This window comes from Nannospalax galili, unplaced genomic scaffold (genome assembly GCF_000622305.1).
Source record: "Nannospalax galili isolate Female #2095 unplaced genomic scaffold, S.galili_v1.0 scaffold582, whole genome shotgun sequence".
In the NCBI taxonomy this organism is placed as follows: domain Eukaryota; kingdom Metazoa; phylum Chordata; class Mammalia; order Rodentia; family Spalacidae; genus Nannospalax; species Nannospalax galili.
Genome location: NW_008349130.1, coordinates 2,475,825 through 2,487,718, shown reverse-complemented (window position 1 = coordinate 2,487,718; position 11,894 = coordinate 2,475,825). Strand labels below are relative to the sequence as shown.

Sequence of the window (11,894 nt, the reverse complement as noted above, 5' to 3'; positions counted from 1 at the left end):
TATAAAGGGAACATGTCTCAACATAATTAAGGCTACATATGACAAACCTATAGCCAACATCATGCTAAGTAGAGAAAAACTCTGAAGATGAAGATCAAGACAAGGGTGTCCATTCTCTCCACCCCTTTTGAACATAGTACTTGCAGTCCTAGAGCAATAACACAAGAGAAGGAAACAAAACCATACAAATATGGAAAGAATTAAAGTATCCCTGTGTGCAGGTAATATGATTCTACACATAGGAGATGCTAAAGACCACCAAAAACTTAGAGCTGCTAAGCACTTTCAGCAAAGTGGGAGGTTACAAAATTAACACAAAAATCAGTAGCCTTCCCATATATTAATGACAAGTATATTGAAAAGATCCCAGAAAAACAATCCCATTCACAGGAGCCACAAAAAATGCCTGGGAATAAACCTAATCGAGGAAATGAAAGATCTTTACAATGAAACCTTTAAGACACTGACAAAAAAGAATCAAGGAAGACACTAGAAGATGAAACAATCTCCCATGTTCATGGATTGGGAATATTAATATTGTGAAAATCGCCACAAATTCAACGCAATTGCAATAAAGTCCCAGGGCATGCTTCATGGACATAGAAAATATTGTAAAATTTTATGGAAGAACAAAAGGCCAAGGATTTTCTAAACAATCCTGCACAAAAGACTATTGCTGGAGAACGCACCATACCTGATTTCAAACTATACTATTGCTGGAGAACGCACCATACCTGATTTCAAACTATACTGCAGAACTATAGTAATAAAAACAGCATGGTACATAGAGATTAATGGAATAGAATTGAGCACCCAGATATAAGTACGTAACTACAACCACCTTATTATTTTTTTTTTGTACAAAGATGCCAATTATGCACATGGGAGAAAAGACAGCATCAATAATGGTGTTGGGAAAACTGGATTTCAACATGTAGGTCCTTCTCTCTCACCCTGCACAAAACTCAACTCCATTTCTCCAGACCCCAGGCCTGGAATTTATAATCCTTATGCCCCAAACCCTGGCACCTGGTTCCTCATTCTCACATTGCCCCCTCCCCAGTGTCTAGGATTGTAGTCTGTACCACCACCAGGTTAGTTTCTATCTTCTTAAATCTTTTAATGCTATAATTTCATGAAATAAATCTGGAAATCATAGACAACAATCTAATAGAACAACAATTAAGTTCAATTAGAGATTAAGTTCAAGGATAACACACTGCTTTGGAAAAAGTATGTTCCCCTCTCCCATTTTTAAGTATCTCCAGAATGGGAGAATATTTACACATCTGGAGCATCTTTGATCACCATCAGGGGGAACATTGTCACCTTCTCATGTAGCTCTTTTAATACATACAACAATAAAGCATTTAGTGATGTTTTAATTCCTCATTTTCCCAGAGTGATGAATAAAATGACAGGATACCTTGCTTTGATGTTGCTTTAGATTTAAGAGAAGACAATACAGAGGCGGCCAAGGACTGTGGGGGCATACCTGATTCATTTTCTACAAGCAGCAGAGGTTGTTGCAGTTGCTTTCAAAGGTTTATAATTTCCAAATATGGTTGAATTGTGAGGCAACATTAAAGAAAATCTGAAAACTTAATATATAAAAAATTTGAGGCCAGAGAAATGGCTCAGCATTTGAGGACATTGGCTGTTCTTGCAGAGGACCTGGGTTCGATTCCCAACACCCACATGATGGCTAACAATCGTTTGTAACTCCAGTTCTAGGGATCCGATGCCTCTTCTGACCTCCATGGGCATTGCACGACACAGGTACACTTACATACATGCAGGCAATACACTTATACACGTATTTTAATTGCTGTGAGGTGTGAGATAGGTGATACTAGAACCTAAATGTCAATGTCCTCTTTAAACTATTGATTTTATTTGTGAATTTAAATCTTCAAACAGCTGCTGCAGTGTAATTTGTACTGTATCTCCTGGTACATTTTCCTGGACATTTTTGCATGTAGGAGATTCCAACAGAGTAAAACTGGAAACTAAAGCAGCTCTACCCCACAGGCACATATACACATTACTCAATCCTGTACGTTTCCAAGTTTCTTCAGTCTTTGATTAAATCTCACTGGAATTCATTTGCAACAGAAGAAAAGAAAAGCATCTAAATATGGAATTTCTCTAAACATGTCCACAAATCAGGAAATATGTCCAGAATATAAAGGCCTAAACACCCCAAAAGTTCTGGGAAATATAATCACATTGGTTAGTAATATTTATTATTATAAAGTAATATCTAGTTTGAGATAGGATCTCATGTATCCCACTTCCCCTCCTGAGTGCTGGAATTATAGGCTTGCACCAGTGGTTTATGTGGATCTGGGGATTGAATCAAGGTCCTCATGAAGTCTAGCCAAACAGCCTACCAACTGAACTACACCCCAGCCCAACAATTTAAGTGGTATGAAAATAGCTGTCATGGCCAAATGAACATCTGGATGTCTAAGAATATATACAGAAACTATGTTACATAGCAATAGTAAAATATGGGATGTTTACTTTCCTGGTGTGGAGAAAGCTCCATTAAAAGATATTTAACTAGAATATAGTGGTTTTCTCTTACAGGAGTAGGAATGGTAGAGGTGTTGGACCCAGTGCCACTCAGGCCATCCTGAGTCTTAGTCCCAGCCCTAAAATGGAACAATTTTATATTCTACTGATGTTCATTTTTTCAACCTATAGCATAATCTATATCTTTTAAAAATTTATTTATTTTTATGTGTATGTGTGTATTTCCTGCATGTAGGTAAGTACACCTGTGTCATGCAATGCCCAAGAAGGACAGAAGAGGCTGTCAAATCCCCTGGAACTGGAATTACAGACAGCTGTTAGCTGCCATGTAGATGCTGGGATTCGAACCTGGATCTTCTGCAAGAACAGCTAGTGTTCTGAACCACTGAGTCATCTCTCCAGCCCCACAGCCCCAGCATAATCTAATTCTTAACATTATATTTTTCATAACACATTTTCCAGAAACTATTATAGAATTGGGGTGTGTGTGTGTGTATGCTCATGTGTGTGTGATATGTTTATGTAGGTACAGGCCCCTACATGAGTTTTTGTTTTGTTTTGTTTTGCTTTGCTTTGTTTTCTTGAGACTGGGTTTCCCTGTCACCCTAGCTGGCCTGGAACTTGCTATGTAGAGCAGGCTGGCCTCAATCTCACAGAGATTCACCTGCCTCTCTGTCTCCCAAGTGCCGGGATTAAAGGCCTACTTCCCCATGCCCAGTCTTCCACTTAATCATCTATCTACCTATCTATCTATCTATCTATCTATCTATCATCTATCTATCATCTCATCTATCTATCCATCCATCTATCTATCATCTATCACCTATCTATCTATCATCTGTCATCTATCTATCTATTATCTATCATCTATCCATCTATTATCTATCTATTTTGATACAGGGTCTCTCACTGGACCTGGAGCTTGCCCATTTGGCTAGACTGGTTGGCCCTTCAAGCCTCAAAGATCCCCCGTCTCCTCCTCCCAGCACTGAGGTTAAGGTGGGCCTACCATGCCAGCACCTGACTTTTTATGTGGATGCTAGGGAACTGAGCCCAGGTCCTCATGCTTTCACAACAAGCACTTTACTCACTCAGCCATCTCTCCAGTCTCTATTATACAATTTCACTTTAAAAATTATATATATTGTGTATGTGTGTGCACATGCATGTGACATGATACATGTGTGGATGTCAGAGGACAACTTGTAGGAGTCAGTTCTCTTCTTCTACCATTTAGGTCCCAGGGATAGAACTTAGGTCATTGAACTTGGTGGACCTGCTGCTCTCATTGACCATATTATAAAATGTAGTAAGAGTCTTTAAAAAATTATTTATTATTATTATCTTTTCATGTGTATGAGTGTTTTGTCTGCATTTATGTAAGGGTACCACACACATGCAATGCCAATGGAGGCCAGAAGAGGTCAACAGATCCCCTGGAACTGGAGTTACAGAGTTGTTAGTCCCCATGTGGGTACTAGGAACCAAACCTGGGCCCTATGCAAGAGCAGCCTGTGCTTTTAACCACTGAGCCATCTATCCAGCACCTTAATTAGATTCTTAATCATTAATTAATTTCCAAAGTATAACATTTGATCTAAACGTTATTATACGAACGCATCAATTATTCCATATCAAAATCACTCTATAAAAGAATTCTGATATTTTATGAAATGACTTCAAACATATGAATAATTATATGCTTATGCAATGACTTTTCTTAAAATTAATCCTCTGAGGGATAATCGTTCCCTAGCTCTCTGAATCAGGCTCTGAAAGTAAAAAACTGGGTTTGGTTTGCTATAAAGCTTCTGTATTAGCTCGCCGCAGCTCCTCTAAAATGAACCACTAGAGGGCAGCAAAGCACCTCACAATAGGCTCTCCAGCTCAGTTCACTAAAATCATAGTTGGGGGTGGGTTGAGTTTGGTTATGTGTATCTTGTGATTATTACATAATGAAGTTACATTATTTAAGGCCCCAAACACGAGGCATTAAAACATTTGCTGCTGCTTATTCTAAAAGAGGTATTTGTGAGCGCATGGCCAGATTTCTACTTATGAATAATGTTCCCATTTGTTAGTCATGTTTGGGATTGATATGTTAATAGGGAATAAAAGACTCTCAGTTCCAACCGAGTAGCCTATTGAATTAACCTCAGTGGTTTCGGCATAGGGATTCTTTACAAGATTGATGTTCTATTAGTAGAGCCTGAAAAACAGCCTCTGAAATCCTACATCAAAGGAACGGAAAGATATTTCTTAATCTAACTTGTGATCTCTCAGTATGGAGTCATTACAAACTGAGGAACAATAGGAAGACTGATTTGCTCAGAACAACACTAAACGAAAATTTGCACAGAAAATGATCATATAAATGGAAAAAAACCTATCGACTACCCTAAAAAGAGTGATAGAGTGTGATATTGTAGCTTTGACTCTCTTTTTTTTTTCTTTGAAACAGGGTCTCCCTGTAGCCCCAGCTGGCCTGGAATAGGCTATGTAGACCTGGCTGGTTTCGTTCTCACAGAGATCTGCCTGCCTGTGCCTCCCAAGTGCTGGGACTATGGGTATATGCCACCATGTTCAGCCTCTAATTTATATTTTTAATGCTCTTTCTGTCCTCTTGTGTGTGTGTGCGTGTGTGTGTGTGTGTGTTTCTGGGGATTGAATGCAGAGCCTTGTACATGTTAGGCAATACCTCTATTACTGAACTACATCCCCAAGTTTGTTTGTATTTTTTGATCTAAGAATTGGATTTAAATATAAACCAGGTCATGGGTACAAGACAGGAAGTGAGAGATCTCTGCTTTCAGTTACTAGCTTGCTGTATGGTTGGGAGCAGCAATTTAGCTTTGCTAGATTCTAAATTTCCTGCAGTGAAAATAAGAGGGAGAGACTAAACTGTATCCTTCAAACATGGCCCATCTATATCTCTCTCCTGAGTTCCAGCTCAGGCCTTGTCTCAGAAATGAATAAATGTGCTAGTTTTTGTCAGTTCGACATAAACCAGAGACACCTGGGAAGAAGGAATTTCTATCAAGGAATTTATTTCCTCAATGAGATTGGCCTGTGGCTGAGTTTTTGTTTTTTTATTTTGTTTTCTTTCTGTGATGGCGTTTCCTTGTAGCCCCAGCTGGCCTGGAACTCACTGTAGACCAGGCTGGCCTTGATCTCACAGAGATCTGCCTATCTCTGCCTTCAGAGTGCTGGAATCAAAGGCATGCACCACCCCCCAACCCCTTTCCCCACTATGGCCCCATCTTTGAGGCATTTTCTTGATTACTAGTGGACGCAGGAGGGCCCAGCCCATTGTGGGTGGTGTCATCCCTGGGCAGGTGGACCTGGGCTGTACAAAAAAAGAAGCTGAGCAGGCTGGGGAAGCAAGCCAATAAGCAGTGTTCCTCTGTGGTCTCTGCTTCCGTTCCTGCCTCCAGATTCCTGCCTTGAGTTCCTGCTCTGACTTCCTTCAGTGATGGACTGTGACCTCTAAGCTTAGTACTCTTTACTTTGGGTCATGGTATTTATCACAGCAACAGAAAGAAAACTAAAACAATAATCATTAATTATGATTTTGTTTGCAAGTTACATAATTATTTGCTTCATTTAATTTTATTTTTGAGACAGAATCTCACCATATAACCTTTGCTGATCTCAAATTCTTTTTTTTTTTTTTTGGTCATTTTGAGACAGGGTCTCCCTGTAGCCCCAGTAGACCAGGCTGGCCTTGAACTCACAGAGATCCACTTGCCTCTGCCTCCTGAGTACTGGGATTAAAGGTGTGCACCACCACTCCTACCTCAAATTCTTTTTTAAAATAATATTTTTATTAATTCTTTGAGAATTTCATACAATGTATTTTGGTCATATTCAGTCTCTCTTCCCTGTCTACCTATCCTCCCCCACCTCCCTACCCACCCAACTTCTTTTCCTCTTTTTTTTTCAATTCTATTGAGTCCAATTTGTGTTGCCCAGATAAATATTCAGGTGTTGGGCCAGCCCCTGGAATGTAGTTGACCTACTACCAGGGGTCACAGCCTGAAAGAAAACTGACTCTCCCTCTCCCAGCAGTTATCAATTGCTAATGGTTCCTCAACTAGTGGTAGGACTTCATGCTCACCTTCCCCCTCCATGCCAGAAATTTATCTGGCTTGATCTTGAGCAGTCTTATGAATTCTGTCATAACTGCTGGGGCCTTATATGTGCAACTGTCCTGTTGTATCTAGAAAACAATTTTCTTTTAGTCATCCACCACCTGGGACTCTTACAGTCTTCTCACCCCCTTGTCTATGATGGTCCCTGAGCCTTGGGGGGAGGGGACTAATATAGATTTCCCTTTTAGAGCCATGCACTCCACAGTCTCTTATTCTTTGTACACGGACCAGTTGTGGATCTCTCTGTTGGTCACCATTTACTGCAGAAAGAAGTTTCTTTGATGAGAGTTGAAATATGCATTAATCTGTGGGTATAATGGGAAGTCATTAATAGGTTAATACTATGTCTATTTAGCAGAATAATACTAGTAGGTTTTCCCCTAGGGTCTATGACCTACCTAACTACAGATTCTTGGCCCCAATAATGGTGGAAAATATAGGTTCCATCTTGTGGAAAGGGCCTTAAATCCAATTAGAAAGTGTTTGGTTACTCCCACAACATGCATTACCACTGTTGCTCCAGGGGGCATGTCTTGTGAAGACCAGCCATTATTGCAGCTCACAGGGTTCACAGCTGGGTAAGACGGATGATTACTTTTCTCCTCTGGTAGCATGCCTGCAACCTTCTAGCACTCTGAAAACTAGCCAGTAGGAACTCAAAAAACTAAACATCAAGAAAACAATTCAATTAAAAATTGGAGCAAGGTTACTGAACAGAGAGTTCACAAAAGATGAAAAGTGGCTAAGAGATTTTTTTTTTTTAATGTTCAACATCCTTAGGCATCAGGAAAATGCAAATTGAAACTACTTTTTGATTTCATCTTACCCCAGTCAGAATGGCTTAGATCAAAAAAAACAAATGATGACAAATGCTGGTGAGGATGTGGGGAAAGGGAACACTTACTGCTGGTGGGGTGGGAACTTGTGCAGCCATTATGGTCTCAAATTCCTGATCCTACTGTTTTGACTCCCGAGTGCTGGGATCCTGCATGTGTGACACCCTGCTCAGCTTTTCATTTTATTTTTTATATGATCAACATCACTTGAAACAAGTCTAAAGTTAGAAATAACCTATATACTCAATGAGAAGGAATTCTTTTTCATTATCATGATCTCTGAATGACTATCAAGTATGCATTTGAAGTGATTATAGAAAATTCTCCAGTGGCTGAGAGGAAATGCTAACAAGCTACAGGGAGCAAAGGAATCGCAAAACACAGTGACCACACTTTTGTTTTAAGAAGTAATAGTCTCAGGGCTCCTCTTACAGAGGACCCAGGTTCAATTCCCAGTACCCACACGACGGCTAACAACCATCCCTAACTCCAGTTCCAGGAAATATAACACCCTCTTCTGACTTCTGTGGACACTGCACAACATAGGTGCACTTACACGCATGCAATATACTCATACACATAAAATAAAAATAATAAATCATTTTTTATAAATAGTTTTCTTAAAAAAAGAAATAATGGTCTCAAAATGTTAACAATATTAATTCTTGGTAGGTAGGATTTTTCTAAGAACAAAATAGTGTCTGTATTTCTAGCTCCTTTGAGGCCAAGGTGGGAGGATCACTTGAGTTCAGCCTGGGCAGCATAGCAAGATTCAGTCTTAAAAGCAAAACAAAAAAAAACTAGACAATCCAAGTGTAAAAATAAAAAGTCAGTTTAGTTATCTTTGATTTGTGGGGTGTGTGTGTGTGTGTGTATGTGTCTGTGTGTCTGTGTGTGTCTGTGTCTGTGTGTATTTTTCTACAATACAAACAGCACAATGACAATCAACAGTTTAAAAAAAGACTGTAAGGGGCCCAGAGAGCTGGCTCAGTGGTTAAGAGCGCTGGCTGCTCTTGCAGAGGACCCAGGTTTGAGTCCCAGTAGCCGCATGGCTGTTAACAACTGTCTTTAACTCCAGTTCCAGGGGATCTTCTCATCTCTGCAGGCATGGTACGTCATGGGTGCACCTACCTTCATGTAAGTAATAAATATACTCGTATAAATAAAATAAAAATAAATTTTAAAAAAGACTGTGAAAGTCTCATTTCTATTGTGAAAGGAAGTTCCCAAGAAGAACAGCACCTTACATTAAACCTTTGCAAGGCTGATAAATTGATCAGAACTTCAATGATTGCGGCGAGTTTGGAATATTGCAAATCCAGAGCCAAATTGCCTTGGGTCATCTTTACCCCTCTCTCCCCATTACGTGTCATTTATTGCTCTCTTCTGTACGTGACCTAACATCTTTTGTGACCAATGGGTAATTCCTTTGGAATGTACAAACAGCACTAGTTTCAAACCAGTCAGTGTTCAGAATGATGTCAGATAACATCTGGGGTCTATAACAGAACTTTCCCTGTTTTGCTGTGGCCAGCCTACCTAATGTTTCCACTGATGTATTTGAACAGTGCCTTGATAATGACTTTCTTTGTTCTGTTACTCTAAAACCTTCAAACTGGTACCACACTGGAACATGGAATTTGGGGTGACCTAAATCTATGTTCCTGGACCATGGTCACCCATATTTTGGGTCCAGAATAAACTATCTCTGGTCCTTTGAGGTGAAAGTTGTTTTAAGGAAGCACAGCTCATTGTTTTCCCACAAAGATACTGAGCATTGTTTTTGAACAGATATAACCTTTTCCTTTGTCCCACTGGCTCTTTGTTCTCCAAGAGCTCATCTTCCTGGTCACTAAGCGGATGTGAATGGGGTTTCCAGGTTAGCGGAATACAATGGGCACTTGCCCCTGGAACCTGACCCAGCCTATTTCCTTGAGCGATTCACCCCTTATGAAGTCCCTCTGAATTAACAGATGGCTAATTCAGACAAGCTAGAGAGATTCTAATAGTATAGTAAATATATATATATAATATATGTATATGTAAATATGTAACTATATAACATTTTTATTTACTGTGTTTATTTTTACCTTTACTTTTTGAGATAGAGTCTCACTCTGTAGCTCAGGCTAGCCTTGAACTCAAAGCAATCTTCTTGTCCCAGCTCCAGAGTAAGGGATTACAGGGGTAATCTACAATGTCCAATTATTACTTCTGAAATATATAATAATAATAATTAATAATAATTGAAGGAAATTCTCCAAAGTGGTAACTATGATTATCTTCCCTATGTGGTAAAACTATGAAATTTCCTTACTTTTGCTTACCTTTGTCATCTAATCTTTTTCTTTTTGAAATGTGGTGGCGCTATAGAGACGGGCCCCAAGACAAATGGAAAGCAGCCTGTCTGGATACCCTCTGCTCATAGTGTAGCACTACTGTCTGTCCCCAGACCAGCACCAGGCAGCAGGCATGGGAAAGATTCGAGTGCTGTTAAATTTTCTTTAAGTTTGTATTATAATTTCAAATAAAATGAGTAAATGCTAATTTGTCAATGTAACCAGCCAATAATTTGAGACCCCATTACACTACTATAGCCAAAAGATTGAATGATTTACAATACCTAGACTTTTATAATATTTGTTCAGGTATATTTTACTAAATTTATTCAACATAAGAGTAATCTGATGCTTAATGAAAGTCAATCTGCTCCTCTCCACCTCATGTGGGATTCATATTCTCCAATCTTCCTACCACTAACCTTTCTCTGCTTTCCATGTGGGGCACAGGCCCTTCCATTCCTGCTGGGTTTTATGCACAATTCGCAGTGCTTATCCCTCATACCTGGCACCCCGTTTCTCAGGACCCTCATAGCGCTCCCCCCCAAAAGGAGCTCAGTGCTCAGTCCCTATCTTGCTGTGTGAGTCCCTAGCTGTTTGCATGGCTGAGCAAAGATCTTAGGTCAGACCATGTTCAAAGGCTTTGTGATTCTTCCACACAGCAGAGTACCACTGAAAAACATCCTGCCCCACACAGCCCTTGGAGCCCCTATGGCTGCATCTTCCAGCTTCTTTGGAAGTTCTCTGTCCACGGCCCAGCACAAGAAAAAAAGCCAAAAGAAACTATAAGGTTAACTTCTATGTGTCATTCTTTCTAGAAAAATGAAAACTCGACATCTATTATATGTAGCCATGAAAATATGTGTCACTACTGGGGAAATTGGAGTCCCCTTATAGGTTCATTTATTTTATTATTTTTTTTGTCTTTTTAACTTTAGACAGGGTCTCCCTGTAGCCCAGCTGGCCTGGAACTCACTATATAGATTAGGCTGGCTTTGAACTCACAGTGATCCACCTGCCTCTGCCTCCCAAGTGCTGGGATTAAAGGCATGCACCACCACACAAGGCTCCCTTTTGGGTTCTTTTTTTTTTTTTTTTTAATGTGTATGCATGGATTGCCTGTATGTAGGTTAAGTGCACCCATGTCGTGCAATGCCTGTGGAGGACAGAAGAGGCTGTCGGATCCCCTGGAACTGGAGTTACAGACAGTTGTTAGCTGCCATGTGGGTGCTGGGATTCGAACCTGAGTCTTCTGCAAGAACAGTGTTCTTAACTGCTGAGTCATCTCTCCATCCCCCCTTTTGGGTTCTTAATCTATTTAATAAGACAGCTTCTAAATAGACTCAGAAGGAAGCTTAAGGACAATTTCATTAAAGTTTGAGAGACAAATAATAGTACAGGCAGGCTAAAAATTCCAGCAGTTTCCCGGAGAAGGGGAGGCACGGAGGTCAGAGAAACAGAAAGCCCAGAGGGTCAAGGAAAGCTTGCTTAGGCGTGCTGAGCCTTGGATCTGTGTTCAGAGGGCACTCAGCTCCAGGCTGTGTCCCAGAGCAAATGATTTCATGAAGGACACATGGCTAGAAATAGAAATAAAGGTGGCTTATTAAAAGAAATGCACTCCAGAGAGTGGGAGTGGCCTAGTAAGCCCAAGACAGAGCCCTAAAAGTGATGGGCCATGTGGGTTGCTTTATAGGAGGACCTTTATAACGCTGATCTTTGTATCTCTTGAGCATTTTCCCAAAGGGTGCTCTGTCCCATGGATGAAGCCCAGGTAAGGAAGGGCTTCCAGTCTTCCTCTGCAGACTGCTTCTTTGATATGTTCATCTTGATGTTCCCGTCTGCAGCCACCACTCTCCAAGGCCAAGAAATGAGACAGGCATCATCATTACATTAATAAATGAATGTGTGGTTTTAGAGAACAAGGCTCGGTTCCTTCGCTCTCTGCGGACCAGATTTTATGCTTCTTTTTTCCCCTAAATTATCCCAGGCAGGAGAAGTGTTAGGGTGTTTTGACCCAATAGGTACTGTGC

At 40.3% G+C, this 11,894-nt stretch overlaps 1 non-coding gene across 1 annotated transcript; it reads right to left on the bottom strand.

Annotated features, from left to right (window-relative positions):
- Positions 1 to 9,879: 9,879 nt before the first annotated feature.
- On the bottom strand, positions 9,880 to 10,016 carry LOC115072602. The gene has a single exon (XR_003851645.1). It is a non-coding gene; the product is annotated as a small nucleolar RNA SNORA55 (small nucleolar RNA).
- Positions 10,017 to 11,894: the final 1,878 nt, after the last annotated feature.